The sequence below is a fragment of the Equus caballus genome, chromosome 18 (genome assembly GCF_041296265.1).
Source record: "Equus caballus isolate H_3958 breed thoroughbred chromosome 18, TB-T2T, whole genome shotgun sequence".
Classification (NCBI taxonomy): domain Eukaryota; kingdom Metazoa; phylum Chordata; class Mammalia; order Perissodactyla; family Equidae; genus Equus; species Equus caballus.
The window spans coordinates 19,160,077-19,177,184 of NC_091701.1; the positions used below are offsets into that span (position 1 = coordinate 19,160,077).

Sequence of the window (17,108 nt, forward strand, 5' to 3'; positions counted from 1 at the left end):
CTGGACTTGACGTGGACAGTTTTTGTCCTAAATCAGATAGTGTCTTTTTATGTTCTTATTCTTAACTCGGTGATGATGATGAATGAATTGGCGTTGGGTCATTTAAACCGGTGGCAGTTTCAGAAACAGCCTGAAGAAGCAGCAGAGGTGTAGCTGCTTTCGTGGACAAATCCCTCTCTGTTTGGACCAGACAGCACTTCCTCCTCAGTGACCCATGGGCACAGCACATCTCCTGGTCTGGAGAGCGTTGTCGGTGAGCCTAGGGAAGGAGAAAAACTATCCCTCCTCCTTATCCAGGGGCTTACCAGATGCAGCTGGAACTGGCAGGCCTCATCCCATCCTTCAGCTGAGGCCAGGGTTTGAAATATTAAATTAGCTTTGCTTACTTACATTTTGTGAGAAGATGCTGGCTCTTGCAGGATCATAATCCAAGGATAGGGCCCTGTAAAATGGAACTCAAATGGCAGCCAGAATGGGTCTTCCTGCTAACACCATCCAAGGTGATCTGAGCTCAGTAGACTCAGATCCCAGCTCTGCTACTGACTGTCTCTGTGCTCTGACCAAATCGCTTCACACTCCTGAACCACGTCCTTATCCTTCCAATGGGCTCGCAGCACCTGTTCTGCCTACTGCGTGGAGTTGACATGAGAATCAAACAAGAGATAGTTGAGAAAATACTTCTTAAACTGTCAGAAGCTAGACAGGTCTGCCCAAGAACTGTTCCTCCAGATGCACTAGAAGTGCATTCAGCTGGAATGAGCAGAAGACCTCAACTAACAGTGGATCCAACAGGATCCAACAAGAGTTTACTTCTCTCTCATAATAAAGTCCGGGGGTTGGCAGCCCAGGGTGGCGGCATTCTCCATGTTGGAGTCACCAAAGACCCAGGCTGCTTCTGCCTTTCTGCTTTGTCATCCTTTGCATGTTGGCCTGCTGCCCTAGAGTCAAAAGGATGTCTGTAGCTCCAAGCATCATATCTGTGATCAAAGCAGAAAGAAGGGTGAAGGGGCCAAGCCAGCCATGTCTGTTCCTTTCGTCAAGAAACAGAAGCTTCCCTGGTCATGTTCCCCTGCTATTTCTCATTATCTGACCTGGGGCACATGGCCATCCTTAGCTGCAAGGGAAGCAGGGAAAGTGGAGGAAGGGACAGCTGTGACTGGCTTATCAATCAGGGTTCATTGTGTCCTCAGTAGTAGTGGGATTCTTGTAACAGGATGCAAGGGAAGGAAATGGATTTTGTGTCTATGGCACCTTCACATACCCTTTTCTCTTTATCAAAGTCAGAGGACACTTTGGATGGTGGCGCACGTCGTCGGCAACATTGACAGAGATAAAGTAAAAAGTCTATGCCCTCCCGGGCCTGCCTTCCCGCACTGATATGACTGTGTAATTCAGAGGGCTCCCACTATCAAAACTGGTAACTTTTTCCACAGTTTTGTCCTTTTTCCCCTACCTGTTTCCCCACTCCAATTTTCTGGACCAAAACTGCTGCCAACTTCTCTTTTACAGAGAACTGGCTAATGCTCACATTGGCCCCATCACCAGATGTGTCCAAGCAGGTGCCACAGGCTTAATTCTAGCACAATCCTCAACAAAATCCAAGTGGCACCTAGTACCCCAGCATACACACTTTTTTTAGCCCTCCACTGCGAAAGCCCCCAGACTCACGAAGCTCCCTGACCTTGGCATGAAGGTAAGCCAGCATGCCTGTTACTGACTTACTGCTGCTTAGCTCCAAATTCACCCTTTCTAAGTACTCTGTGAAAGTGGATCTGGGCCCTAGAAATACTTTTCCTTTGCAGCTGGCACTTGAGTGTTGTCAGTAGAGGGTGCTGGAGAGACACTGCGGGAGGAAATGGATTCTGTGTCTGGTTGTCGAGTGACTCTCGCTGCACCCAGGTCCTGCAGCCAGAGAGGGGAGATGGGGCCCATGTGGGCCGGGTGTGTGAGCTCAGGGCTTATCATCTGGGAAGCGGAGCCTGTGGCAAGGTTCTTCTCTTTTATAATTAGTCTCTGTTTCTGTCTCTCTCTTATTTCCCTTCGCCAAAGTCAGATTTAAGAGGCTGTTCAACAATAGGCGTGTCTATAGAATAAGCCAGGACACAGAAATTAAGAGCATGGGCTTTAGAGGCAGACCAGGGTTCATTTCCAGGCTCTGCCCCTTCCTCACTGTGGGCCCTTTGACCTGACACTTAACGAACCTAAGCCTCAGTGTTCTCAACAGTAAAATGGGGATGGTAGTAGTAGCAACTTACAGGGTTTCCTGGATTACTTAAGATAATTGTTGTAAGTGAAAACATTGACTGCAGTGCCTGCCATTTGGGGTGGCTCCATCAATATCAACACGATTGTGTTGTTGAGGCACCCTTGCTCTCAGTGGGTGACTGGAGTCCTTTCCACTCGGAATCCTCAGGATAGCGTGGATGCTGCTGGCCTCAAGCCTCCCGCCTCCTCATCTGCATTTCTGGCTTTCTCTCCCTCTCTTTCTCTTCTCTGCTCTTTCCTCGTTCCCCTGCTCATCTTCATCCTGTGCCTCTATGCTTCTCTCAGTCTTTCTCCCTATTTTTAGGCTTTTGCTGTAGTGAATTAACAGTGGTTTGATGAAAGAGTTTAGAAATATTTGCTCAGTGCCTTGCAGAAGCGCCTGTGCGGTTGTTGTGAATATTTTGTTATCTTGTGATGACTCGCTAGTGTGACTTGTCTCCAGGGTCAAGTGTTCCCTTCTAGTTTTGTTCTTTCAGGAATAAGATAAGAAGGAAGCATTACTCTGGCCATGACCCAAAAGACGAATGAGTCACGGTGCAGGAACAGACACAAAAGTCCTGTGTAAGCAGTCTTTCGTCCTTATGAGGAAACATCTGTAACTTTCGAGGGCTCCCCTTCACCAGCTGGATATGGACTTGAGAGGATTAAATTTCATTCAGGCAAACCAGCAGACGGAGGCAGCCTGCCAGCACTTGGAAACCTGGAGAAAGTGGTTCTGTGGGCGAGGGCTGCCTCTGATGGGATTGGGAATCTTTCCAGCAAGCTGGATTGCAGGCATCCTGAGGGCAGGTATCAGTGGTCTGGTTCACATTTGCATCCCCAGGGCCCAACCAGGCGCTGGCCACAAGAGAAACAAAATAATATTTTAGGAGAATGAAATGTGAACATGTGGGTGAGGTGGGCCAGAGGAGTGTCCTGTTGATTTCGTCCCCTCTCAAAAGCAACTCCAGCATTTTTCAGTGAAAGAACAAAAGCCTAAACACTAGTGGTCTGCGTCTTGGAGCTGTGTTCCTGTGGTGAAGGGTTTAGCCTGTGGGCTCTGGGCGTGGTCTTGACTCCATCACTTGCCCTTTGGTCCTGGGCATGTTTTAACTTTGATAAAGCCAGGTTTCTCATCTATAAAACAAGAATGACACTAACAGTGCCTAGGTCGTAGGGCTGTAGAGATGAGATAAGAAAGGTCCAGAAGTGCTTGATTGGTGCCAGCCCTGTGGCTGAGTGGTTAAGTTCACATGCTCTGCTTCAGCAGCCCGGGCTTTGCTGGTTCGGATCCCATACACCACTCATCAAGCCATGCTGTGACAGCATCCCGCATAGAAAAACTAGGAGAACCTACAACCAAGATAGACAACTATGTACTGGGGTTTGGGGGAGAAAACAAAAACGAGGAAGATTGCCAACAGATGTTAGCTCAGGGCCAATCTTCCTCACCCAAAAAAAAGCATACTTGAAAAAAAAGTGCTTAATGTAGTGTCTGCCGCATAGTAGGTTCTCAAGGAAGATTTGCTGTCAGGTTTAGGTTGAAGAAGATGTCATTCAAAATTGGGGATTTTTAGCCCTGAGAAAGAGATTTAAGAGGTCATTTTCTGGTCCGTTCTCTCCCATATCTGTCCTTTCCCCACTTTTTAAAACTTCATCTGCTAAACCAGGTTAATAATACTCATCTCACAGGATTGTGGGGAGGAATAAACTAGAAATATGCAGGTAGCATAGTTCTGGCACACAGTAAATGCTCAATAAGTGGTATCTAGTATGATCGTGTTATATCTTTCTACTTAGCACCTAATACTCATCATTTATGATTGCACTTTCATTAGCCTTTTAAAGGAAAACAATTGTTTCTATCTGGGCTCAGCTGCAGGCATTAAAATGCAGGTGCCCCCTGCTTGGCCTTGCTGTGCTGCAGTACTGTGGTCAAGAAGTGGGGTGCATGGATTAGAGGCAGACCCCTCCCCGGCCCCCCTCGCCACCCAGACAAGCCACCTGCCTTCTTCGAGCTTCATTTCCCAGCTACTACCTGGCAGGTTTGCTGTGAAGATCTCATGAGAGAAGAGTGTAAACACTGGTGCTGTGCTGGAACAAAGCCATCATTTTTATGATTTATGATTAGAAATCTTCATACAGTACTACTTTCACTGCCTTACGTATGGTTAGCTGTTGCCATATTTAGCTGTTTCATTTTTGCCCCACCCCAGCCAAGTGGGTTATATTCAATTTCTAACTTTCCAGAGGACAAGAACCGTGTTTCATTCGCTCAAAATATATGTCTCCTCATTTCCAGACATTGTCCTGGGTCTGGTACTGCAGGAGTGAAGAGGCTGTAAGCTTGCTTTCATGGAGCTTATCTTCTCATAAGGAAAAAGAAGGCAATAAGCCACTAAATAAATATTTAGTACGGTGATAGATTCTATGAGCAAGAATGAAACAAGGTAAGGAAACTGAGAGTGAGAGAAGTTGCTCTTTTGTGGGGAAGGGGCAGGGTGCTCTGTTTTTCTTATGTACACCTGCCCCACCCCACCCCCAAATTCCAGTAAGTTCCTCACAAATAGAAGAGCCTGTGTCCTTCTTTGTGGAAATGACTTCTGAATTCTTCTTGAATCATGGGAAGGTTGAATTCACCTCTTTGGCCTGATTATAATGACTTGCTAGAATGGTTGTGGTTCCGGGGACCCAGGTAAATGCCTGGAAAGAGTGGTTGGTTTCCTACTTTCCATAGAAATGCCAAGAGTTTTCGGAAATCCCGCCCAGGCTCCCAAATGCATGACTTAGTCTTTGCTCCTTCAAACCTTGCCATCAGCTCTTGTGAGGTTGGCCTTTAGAAGTTTGTTCTCTCCATCGTTTCAGTTTGCAGTTCTTTAGAAGTTGATTTTTAGTTGCCTGCAGTCCCTGGGCCCTGCCTAAGTACGAACATAGGTCTTTTTATGGTAAACCCACGTTAGAAATGTATATTTTTAACAAAAACCATTATTTGCCTAATAAACCCCTTTTCTCGTTTTCTGTGAAACAAGTTTGCATTTTCAGGAATTGAGGAGAGGTTTTATGAGCTAGCCCCATCTGCAGTGTTAGCCCTGGAGTGTTGCAGTGGTTCTCAGCCCCGGCTGCCAATTCTTCGGAATCGCCGGGAGAGCTGTGAAAAATCCCAGTTTACAGCCCCACCCTAGACCCAGTTAGATCAGAATCTCCGTCAGGGGGCTGGCCCAGTGGCGCAGCAGTTAAGTGCGCACGTTCCACTTCTTGGCGGCCCGGGGTTTGCCGGCCCGGATCCCAGGTGTGGACGTGGCACCGCTTGGCATGCCATGCTGTGGTAGGCGTCCCAGATATAAAGTAGAGAAAGATGGGCACGGATGTTGGCTCAGGGCCAGGCTTCCTCAGCAAAAAAGAGGAGGACTGGCAGTAGTTAGCTCAGGGCTAATGTTCCTCAAAAAAAAAACAAAGAAGAATCTCTGTCAGCCTGATAAAAATCTCCCCGGGTGATTACACTGTGCAGCCAACGTTGACCACCACTGTTGCAGAGACTTCTCTTATGTCTCACAGGAAGGTTGAGACCGCAGACAAGCTCCCTTGGTTTTCAGATGTAGCATGCATCAGAATCACCCGGGAACTTGGCGGAAGCAGGTACTGCCCCCCCGAGATTTGGATGTGGTAAGACGGGGTAGGGCCTGAGGATCTCAGATATTCGAGGGGATTTTGATGCAGGTGGTCGGGGAGCCAAGCTAAGATAGAGCCTTCCAGCCTCTGCCTCCCCAAATGATTCTAAGGCATTCCAGGGTCAAGAAACTTTGCCCTGGAGAATTGAGAGTAGACCAGAAGACCTACCTCCACTTCTCAAAGGCCTGGTTAACCTATGTCTGCCATGCTCTTTGTCAAACGTGCTGAGGCCAAAAACCTGGTAAACGCTGGGGTTGCCACACTACCCCCAACCATGGCCATGCACTTCTGCACCCACAGTATGAGTTGTGTGCATGTTAAGCATCCGGTGTGTCTGCTGCCAAACCTGTTGATGCCTGTTTTGTAATTACATCTTTTCGTTAACTATTACATAAACTGATGAAGTAGAAATGTGAAAATTAAGAACAGTCGTTTCTGTACAGACTTAGGTTGTAACTTTGGAAGGATTTGATCAGGGTGAGACCTCTATGAAGAAATTTGTATAGAGCGTTGAGACAACAATAAAATAATGGAAAAATTCACAAAATTTTTAAGGCTGCATTTACATTGCGCTGCAAGTATTTTTAAGTTTGCACAGCAACTTTAAAGAAATTTTAGGGGGCCGGCCCGATGGTGTAGTGGTTAAGTTCGCCTGCTCCACTTTGGCAGCCCAGGATTTGCGGGTTTGGATTCTGGGCACAGACCTACACACTGCTCATCAGGCTATGCTGTGGTGGTGTCCCACATACAAAATAGGGGAAAATTGGCACAGATGCTAGCTCAGGGCCAATCTTCCTCACTCCCCCTGCCAAAAAAGAGGAAAATTTAGTGAATTCTTTATAGTTTTAGGTTAAAATAAAATATTCCCAATATGTAGCTACCACTTTTCATTTTTGTCTACTTTAAAGGATTCTATTGGCTGATCAGCTACTTCTCCCTCTTAAGTTGAATAAGAATCAGTGAGCAATGGTGTCTGCTGTGGGTAAGTGAAGTAGGTGTGATAAGCCATTACCGTATTAACACAGCACTAATTTTGTACTTGTTTAAACAGCAGTACATAATTTAGTGAACTTTCTATTTTTCTTATAAAACAAAGTACCTCTAATTTAAATATAACACTGAAAGGAAAAATTAGTCAAGGACCTGTTAGTAGTCTAACTATTGAGCTATATGCTTCATTGAGAGATTTGCTTGTGAACTTATCTTCCTCCTGCTTCCTCCAGGCTACTTTCAATATTGCTGTTGTCCACTTCTGCCAGTTAGTATCTATTTGTTGTTTATAATACAGTGGTTAATCTTATCCTTAATACATCTCCAAGCTCTAAATCTGGGGTTAGCAAACTCTGGCCCTCGGACCTACCACCTATTTTCCCATGGCCCATGAGCTACGTATGGTTTTATGTTTTAAATGGTTGAAAACAAATCAAAAGAACAATTTGTGACATGTGAAAAATACATGAAATTCAGGTTTCGATGTCCCATAAACGTATCCCTGGAACGTATCCACACCCATTTGCTTACTGCCTTCGATGGCTGCTTTGGGGCCACAGTGACAGAGTTGAATAGTAGGAACAGAGACTTCATGGTGCACAGAGCCTAAAATATTTATTTTCTGGTCCTTTAAGAAAAAATTTGTGGACTCCTGACCCAAATGCCAGCTCTGCCTGAGTCTCTTGCCTTTTTGTCTGTCCCTCTAGGCACCCACTGCTCCTAGTCCTACACTGTCCCACCTTGTCCCTACTTGAGGACTAGCTCCTAACCTGCCTTTAAAGGAAATCTGTTGAATGTACCTGGGCCGGTTTTTCAGGGGTCTTTGCTCCCCCACTGAATTCTGGCCAATCCTCTGGTGTGTAAGAACCAAGTTCCTAGTTCTTCTAAGCCATAAAATATTTGTAAAATCAAATCTAAGCTTTTAAAAATGCAAATGGTTAATAACTATTTGATTTTTACAAATGCATATTTATATTAAATTCCTCAAATTTACTTTTGGTGCCCCCATTACCTTTTTGAAGTTTGATACACAAGCATTTCTGCTATATCATGTTATCCATATTCCTGAGAAATCTCAAACTATGAAATCACAGACTGAAAATAACAGAACTTATGAGAAAAGTGGCGTTGGGCCAGACCACAGCAAATCTAAACAACTTTGAACCACAGCTGTTATTAAAAAAATAACAATCCTAATAAAAATGGTAGAGTTTTAAAAGAGACATTTAAAGCCTAAAAAGTAAATGCTATAGTAAATATACAACTTTACCTTTAACAAAATCAAATTAGCTTGCTTGAAAAGGGCGCAGGTTAGGATGATTTGAGGCTAATTCTAGTTCGAAACAGTAAGATGCACAGTGATGGAAGAGAACCCCATGGGAGCACTTCCAAGACAGAGCCAGGGGCCACAGTGAGCCAGGAGGGAGAATGGGCATGGTTTGCAGTACTGTGTCCCTCTGTGGCTTGTTGCATGCGGCTGAGTGAGTGTATTTTTCATTAAGCTGCTTTTACTGAGTCTACAAAATATTAATGTGCTGGGGAAAAAATCACATATGAACCAAAGCGACTTACATGCTCCACTGACAACATTCCCCACTCAGCCTTCATGTATAAGCTGATGGATGTTAGAGAAACAGGCATTTGAGCAGAACTGACTGGAGTTACTCTGTTAGTCTCTCTTGCTTACCTTTCTGGAAGTAATGTTATATATTAAACAGCAGTGTGAGCAGGAGAATCTTAATCCCAATAACTGGCCAAAAAAACAAGCAGATATGAAATAAGCATTAAAAATGTCAGGTCACGGGGCTGGCCCTGTGGCCGAGTGGTTAAGTTCGCGCGCTCCGCTGCAAGTGGCCCAGTGTTTCATTGGTTCGAATCCTGGGCGCGGACATGGCACTGCTCATCAAACCACGCTGAGGCAGCGTCCCACATGCCACAACTAGAAGGACCCACAACGAAGAATATGCAACTATGTACCGGGGGGCTTTGGGGAGAAAAAGGAAAAATAAAATTTAAAAAAAAAGTCACTACTCTTAAAAAAAAAAAAAAGTCAGGTCACCATTTATGTCAAGACGGCATGTGTACACCACAATATATATTAAATCCAAAGAGAATGAAGAATAAAAGGGTGACGAGTGTCATCAATCACTTAATCTTCTTGTGCCATTTAAAGCCCCTCACTTCTGGCTCCCAATTTGGGAAGTTCTCAGCTGCTGATTGAGCGCTGTGTTCATTTCAGGCGGGCTCCATCATGCACAAATGCACGTCAACAAACTGGAGGGGGACGTTGTTTTTAATGCCCCTAGAATTTGAGGTAGTAAGGTAAGCCTCCAAGATTAGGTTCTAGACATAGACATATAAGTTTTTTAAAAGACACATATATGGTGGGGTATTTGGAAATATACCCACATGTATAGATCATGACGATAAGAAAATGAAACATCATTGACAATGTGACACTGGAGAAAGATAATGAACCCAATGAAGTTGAAAAATATTGAGCATTCTCAGGAGGAGGAAGAGATACAGAAAATCAGACTTTGCTCAATGCTTCTTAAAAGGAAGATAAATCTAGCATTTTTTACTCGGGGCATATAAAATGAGGTCATATTGATCCTAACAGATGGAGAAATACAGAACAGCTAAGCAGAAGCTCTGCTAAGCAACAGGAAAGGCTCTTGGAAGGTGAGATGAGGTGTAAGTTACACCTTGTTATCCACCAGAGTCACATCACAGTAAGCACTGGGAGCATTTTGGTATGCTGACAGAAATCCTCAAAAGGGCATCCAAGCAAAAATTCGATGAAAAGTAAAATAATGGGTTATTTTTAAATATGCAAAATTAGCTTGTGCCTGGACTATGGAGAATCAGTTAAGTGTCAGGATATGAGCAGCTGTCAGAGACAAAATATGAAATGTTTGAACAAGCTATTGATAGAAAATGCAGAAGGGAGGAATGACCTCAGAGGTGTTAGAAGAAATGTCATTCAAATGAGTAACTACATCGAAAAAATGTTGGCATTCAAGTTTCCCCAAATCGGAATGTTGCCATGGGTGGGCGTATCAATTAAATTACGAATTGCATTCAAATTTGAATATTAGATTATACACAAATCCCCTAAAAAAGGAATTTCTCAAATAGATTAAGGGTTTTGTTTTTCTCTCACTGAAGAAAGATAGGCATTTCAGGACTGCTTTAGTGGTCTATCATCAGGGACCCAGCTGTTTCTGTCTTTCTACTCTGCCGTCTTAGTAATGGCACCCAGGCTCAAAGTTACCTCTTCATCCAAGACAGCTGCTGAAGCTCCAACATTTAGATCCTCAATCCACTTAGGATGCTAGAGGAAGAAGGGAAGGATAGAAAGGGTATACTTATCCGCTGAGCAGCCCTCTTTAAAGAGCTCTCTTGGAAGTTATACCCAGTCTTTACCTATCCCAAGGAGACTGGGAAATGTGATCTTTTAGCTGGGAGTATTGCTGCCCCAAATAAAAGTGTGTTTCTTGGGGCCAGCCCCTTTGGCCAAGTGGTTAAGTTCGCATGCTCTGCTTCAGTGGCCCGGTGTTCACCGGTTCAGATCCTGGGCACAGATCTACGTACCGCTGGTCAGGCCATGCTGTGGCAGGCGTCCCACATAGAAAAACTAGAACTAGAATGGCCTTTCAACTAGGATATACAGCTATGTATTGGGGCTTTGGGGAGGGGAAAAAGAAAAGGAAGATTGGCAACAGATGTTAGTTCAGGGCCAATCTTCCTCACCAAAAAGTGTGTTTCTCTTCAAGGGGGAAAAAAGTAGCCACCAGCTGTCTCTACCGCAAAGGGTGTATGTGCTAAGCTAATCTTTATATTAAATGAAAGGGTAGGGAGGGTAGTGCTACATGCTCAGAAAATAGGCCTATTTGGGACATCTCAGGTTAAGCAAAAGTTGGGATGAAGATAAAGAACAACAAAAATGTTATCACAGTAGGAGTATGTCAGAGACCACTTGGCCAGGTAAAAGCTATACATAGTGCATTCTCTTTAGCAAGTTGGCACAGAAACTAGCTTATGTAGAGCGTTGGTGAAGAGCTTTATTCCAGTCCTGATTCTGCCATATAACTTCTGAGATGACCTTAAGCAAGCTTCTTGATCTTTCTGGGCCTTGGTTTGTTCGTCTGTAAGGCGGAAACAGCAGTCCCTTCCTCCTAAGGTGGTTATGATGATTCATTGAAATGCTGCATAGAAGGTCGTAGTACAGAACTGAGAGCACAGCACACAGGGGCACCACGCCCACCAACGTGGCTGTGCCATCTCTGCCAGAAGTCCCCTTCAGCCAAGAGCCAGCTCTTGCATCTTGCCACCTGATGCTCGAGGGAGAGAAAGGAATCAAGCTCATCCTGTGACCCGGCCCTGAACAACACAGAAGAGTTGTTTGATGAAGGGGAACAAGACGGGGCAGGAATATTGGGAGAAAGTAGCCCTCTCATAGCCACTGAGGATTGAGTATCCACGTGCACCTGAGAGCGCCAAAGCTGGAAGAAGAATGTGTCTGTGAATGGAAGACCCCCAGTAGAAGATGACTGGTCTGATGATTGTTGAAGAATCAGAATACTTTCCACACAATTCTATGATCACGGCAATCCCAATGAGGAGAAATTAGGAGACACCAAAATCACCAGCTTGACTTCATGGGGATCAGAGTCTTGGGTTTTAGAAGGATGCGCAAAAGATGAAAGGGAGGCAAAGAACCAAAACGTAAGGTTAGAGCTGTCTGAAGCTCAACGTTGCCGCCTCTTCCCCAAAAAGTTAAGGACAGCAAAAAAAAGAGTTCTCCCCACTTTTCAGTATTTGAAAGCTTTTCTCAGAATAAATTGTAGTTACTCTTTTATCTTTAAATTTTATCATGGAAATTTCCTAATAAAAGAACATTATAATGAGCCCACATGTACCCACCACCCAGCTTCACCAATGAGCAGCTCAAGGCTAATCGTGTTTCGTCTTTATCCCCTGCCCCCAGATTATTTTGAAGCAAACCCCAGACATCTTATTATTTCATTCCTAAGTATTTCAGTGTGTACTTCTAAAATACAAGGACTCAAAAAATCTAACCACAATACCATTATTGCACCTAAAAATAATAAGTTCTTAAATACAGAGTGTTCAGATTTCATAGATTGTCTTGTAATTTTGTTTTCATTTATTCAGTCAGGATGCACATAAGATCCACACACTGTGATTCAGTGTGTTCCTTAAGTGTCTTTCAGTGGAAGTTTATTTGTTGAAGAAACCAGGTGGTTTATCCTGTAGAGTTTCCCACAGTCTGAATTTACTAATTGCATACCCGTGGTGTGGTTTGCCATCTTTCTCTCCCTGCTGTATTTTCTGAAATTGGTAGATAAGATTATACAGCGTGATCGTATTCAAGTTTGATTTTTTGCAAAGGCTCCTTCCTAGGTGTGGTTGGAGGCACAGGAATCTGTTTCTCTTGCTTTTCTTGATGGTCTCAGCAGTTAAGACTTGTTGCCTGGATCCATTAGTTCATCAGTGCTTGCAAATGGTGATATTCTAATTGCATGTCTTTAGGAACTCACTTAATTTGAACATATTTGATGCTTTTCAGTCATTGAAGTTATTCTTACTGATGGTATATTGACTTTTAAATTTAGGCTGTTTAAATCTCATAAATGCTAAGATTGGGCACATCTGAAAAGTCATCTAAGGAAAGGGACCTGACCTGGATAACATCTGCACAGAGCTAGCTAGCACCCTCTGCCTTTTCCAGATTTGCTTCTTTTTTAAAGGAAAGCTTTCTCTCTTTAATTTTTTTTAAAGATTTTTAAATTTTTTTTCCCCTTTTTCTCCCCAAAGGCCCCCGGTACATAGTTGCATATTCTTCGTTGTGGGTCCTTCTAGTTGTGGCATGTGGGACGCTGCCTCAGCATGGTTTGATGAGCAGTGCCGTGTCCGCGCCCAGGATTCGAACCAATGAAACACTGGGCCGCCTGCAGCGGAGCGTGCAAACTTAACCACTCGGCCACGGGGCCAGCCCCTCTTTAATTTTTTTAAGTAGAGAGAAGCCTCAGCATTACCTCCATATGCTTTACCAGCTGAACCATCAGACCTACCAGCTAGATAGGTTCCCCGGTGATTCATTTTTTTTCCTGGACACCCAGAGGCCCACAGTCTTGCACATATGGTATCTAATTGCTTGGTGGGTAAGTGAGTTAATGGTGTGTGAAGGTGACCTGAATAAATTTGAAATCAGAACTAATGTGGAATATGGCAAGCTGCTCCTATAATAAATTTGGAGTACTTGTATTTTTGCCTAAGTGGGTGTTAGGTGACTCTGTTGGAGAGAAGCTATGTAGCCCTGAGCTCAGAAATTCTGCCAAGGACACAGGAGACCAAATGCTCCCTCTTTTGAACCTTTTTAATGAAGATGTTCACAGTCCGTTTCCCACGTTCTGCTGGAATTTAGAAGATAATCGGCACTCTCCTTTTACAGCTACTCTTTCTAAATTGAGAACTACCGATGAGCAAGACAGATTAGTGGTGTGGTTTCGTCAGCTTTTCCCAACCCTTCCTTCTAGAAAAAATAAATGCCAGCAGAATTTGACTTGTCCGCTTCATTTCACTGTGGGCAAGTGGGTATTTGCAGGCTTCTATTCAGGGCTGGATCGCCACTTGGTCTTCAGTTTATTTTTGATTGTTGCAGCCATGTCACTGAAAAAAATTTGAGCATGCCCTCCCAATCTATAAATATTAATTTATTAATAAGATGTATAGTACTATAATAATGTTATGTCTGTTCTAAAAGGATCGAAAACTGTAAACAAACATTTTCGTGTTTTTTGCCTGCATCCCAGTGGATCTTCTTGTGCGTCCCACTTTGGGGCCCACTTCGTCAGTTAGAGTAGGCCCTGTGTGAGGTTCCAGTGAGGCAATGACACCTTCCAGACAAACCAGACACCGGAAGCAAAATTCAACTTAAGTTAATTTTTAAAATCAGAAAATAAGGGAAGAAATTCTTTTTAACATATAAATTTCTACTGTTTTCAGAAACGAAATTTTATTTTGAATCACATGGCAGGGCTCCATAATCCTTTCAAAGATAGGACTTCTTGAAGGACTTTGATCTGATTCTGCTTCCATTAGTATCTGCATGGAGTAGTCTGGACTATCACTGAGGACAAATTTAAGTCACATGATGTGTATTCTAGTATGTGAAAATTAACCCCCCCACCCCCAGATCTAAGTAAGATAGTGGTCACTGATTTTTGCTAAAATAGTCACTGCGGAGTTCCTTGAAAATATCCAATTATTTGGGCCCAGGTCCCCACTGAAGTGGGCCGCCCTCCATCCCTCTCCGTGGTTTCTTTGACTGCATGAACATCACTTCAGTATCGGTTACGCCAACTATCAGACTTTTGCTGCTCCTCGTCTTGTTTCAGACCCCAGAGGGTCTTTGCTTCTTAGACTCCTGACTGTTTTATTTAGCAGATGTATACTGAGCAACTTCTGGTGCTGTTGCTCTAGACTAGTGATCAGAAGTGAATATGACTGGTTCCATGCCCACCCACCTCCACTCGAAGCTTGGAATCAAGGAGGGGCAGCAGACACACCGAACCCTCAAGCACTGTTTAACAAGGTGGGAGACAGTACAGAGGAGAGGATGAGGGGTCCACTGCCTGGGGGGAGGCACATGGCACTACTAGTGATCTGCCTGAGGAAAGTATCAAGAAGAAGGTGCCACTCAGAGCACTTCAGAAGGGGACTGCCTCGGGTGGTAAATAGCAGGTGGCATTCCTAAGTGGGAGAGAGTCTCTTGAACAAAGACTGGAGACAAGAGTTAGCCACGGACATGGGATAGAGAAGAAAGACTTGACTAGTATAGAACACAGGGTTGGGAGTCCGGAGAAGAATCCTAACTGTGGCACAGCTCTTTGTAGTTTACGAGTCACTTATCCACATCATCTTGTGTGATCTTTTGCACCTCTCTGGAAGGGAGAGTGGTTATTACCTGAAGAATCCGCTTGCAGAGAGTGAAACCACTTGCCCAGGGGCACACAGCCGGTAAATGGCAGAGCCCAGACTATAACCCAGATCCCCTGAGTCCAATCTCTCACCCTTTTTCCTGGACCTCCCCAGGGCAGGTCATGGTGAGGATTGGTTTGGGAGCAGAGCTTCAGAACTCACATGGTGCCTGAGAATTGTGAGGGGTTTGGGAAGCGAGGGGTTGATTGAGAGAGAGAAGGATATAGAAAGCGTGAAAGAGATTTTCCAAAATGGTGGACAAGTGTGAGACCTCAGCTTTACTTTCCCAGCGTATTTTGTTTCTGTTTTCAACCTCCCGCTTCTAAATTGGATACTTTTGCTGTTTTTCCTTTCTAAATATATTTACTTGCAGCATTTCACATTCAAATGTGTGCTAATTAGGCTGATCACTTTTATTTTGCTGTCTTTATGTTTTCAAAAAGTCAGGAATGAAGGGAAGAAATTTCAAGAGGCAAGTGATTTATTTCAAGGAGAGAGGAGGAGGGTATTTTTAGCTTCCCTGTTAAGATCCGTCCTTCACTTAAAGCCCGGCAGTTAGCTGTCCTTTGAAGGGAACTTTCACTGCTCTGCCAAAATGGGAATTTCCATCTATACACTGTGGCTTCCTCAGAAAACACAGAGAGATTACGCTGGGAATTTAGAAAGTTGTTCTTAGTTTGATTGGAGCAGGGGAAGGAAGGAACCCAAGAGAGAGAGTCTTGTGTTTTAAATGGCCTGGTTTATCATATGTCAGGTCCCAGCTTTTACAGCAAAGATGTGTTGACACTTGCTATTCTGAGGGGAGAGATTATGCACATTATTACCAACTGACACATCCATCATGATGAAGTCGTGGGTATTAATGCATGTGGCACTGGGCTGAATGCCTTGGAGAGGAAATTTAACAAGTATGGCCCTTAAGCACTAGAGCTTAAAACTAGAAATGTGAAACAGCCCTGTGGAGCCATGCACTCAAGCCCACACCAGCCCACCCAGAGGTGGGGATCTTCTGGGTCAGGGGCCTAGCGTCAAGGACAGAAGACCCCTTGGTGAGTGAAGGGCCTGCCCTATACCAGAGGGGAGGCGTTGCATCCTTTGGGGTCAATGGTGTGCCCTGTCTTTGCCGTAACAAAGTGCTGGATGACGCCCTTTCAGAGACGGGGGGAGAATGAGGTGTGTGATCGTGTATACATGTGTGTCACATTACTGTAGTGGGAATTATGACTGCTTGATATGATAATAACACATCTCATTTGTTTCTGTGGACGCTCCTATGAGATAATAGGGCAAGTTTAATATTCCCTTATTTTACAGATAAGAAAACTGAAGCCTGGGAACAAAGCCAAAGATCCCACAAGAAGTTAATCACAGAGCTGGAATAAAAACCCAGATTACTTCATTCTTGACCCCAAACTCCCTACTAAATTTTACACAAATGTGGGTGGTTCCCCAGAAAGGGCCAAATGACTTCAGCTCAGTGTAGGGGCTGGCCTCCCGTGGAAAGGCTGTTCACAGGCAGAGTCCAGTTCTCCCCTCTTACTCTGAGGGAGGAAGCCGGCTGGTAACAGGTGACCCGACTCTGCAGTCCGTCCTGGGAGACAGTGTTTACACTGAATGCCAGCTGCTGGTAAGAGCCGCCAAGCGTGAGGATCTTCAAAGAGTCCTCAGTCTTTTTGAAGCAGTGCTGTTCACCCTGCGTATAACCATTCTGAGGAGAGCTTCCTGGCACGTTAAATTATGTCTAAGTCGGAGGCTACCATCCTCCTGTGCACACTTTGCAGCATGTGGGCTGGGACCAGAGGGCACATTTGTGACCTGCCTGAATCTGTTTGGCTCTCCTGGGATCCCCAAAGAGGTGCTTTTTATTATTAATTAGAGCTCCAAAGAGAAGGACACCTCCAAATGCTATCATAGAATCATTTTATTAATCCTCTTATAGTAAATTAAGCACTAAATGAAGCTCTTTTCAGTCTCAGAGTGCGTGTTGCTGTGTTTCTCCACAACACAGTGGCCTGGTCTTGTGTTTTTATAATTCGGAATCAAATTGATGGGATCAGTCACCCCCACTCTGCTTCTACAGGGTCCCGCATTCAGTGCAATGTGAACTCCTGCCCTGTGTGTGTGCTTCATTAGGTTCAAGCTTCCCTTCTTATTCCGAGCTGGGAGAGGCTGGCGGGAGGGTGAGGCCTCTGAGA

The 17,108-nt window shown here is 44.4% G+C and overlaps 1 protein-coding gene and 1 long non-coding RNA gene across 6 annotated transcripts in view; both read left to right on the forward strand.

The window, feature by feature from the left end:
- The window catches only part of MGAT5 (alpha-1,6-mannosylglycoprotein 6-beta-N-acetylglucosaminyltransferase), a 330,917-nt gene that overhangs the window by 253,361 nt on the left and 60,448 nt on the right, over nucleotides 1-17,108 (forward strand). The gene's annotated exons all lie outside the window — the stretch shown is intronic.
- LOC138918637 (uncharacterized) lies at nucleotides 5,764-16,312 on the forward strand. Its single transcript, XR_011428183.1, has 3 exons — nucleotides 5,764-5,880; nucleotides 6,822-6,895; nucleotides 16,228-16,312. It is a non-coding gene; the product is annotated as an uncharacterized lncRNA (long non-coding RNA).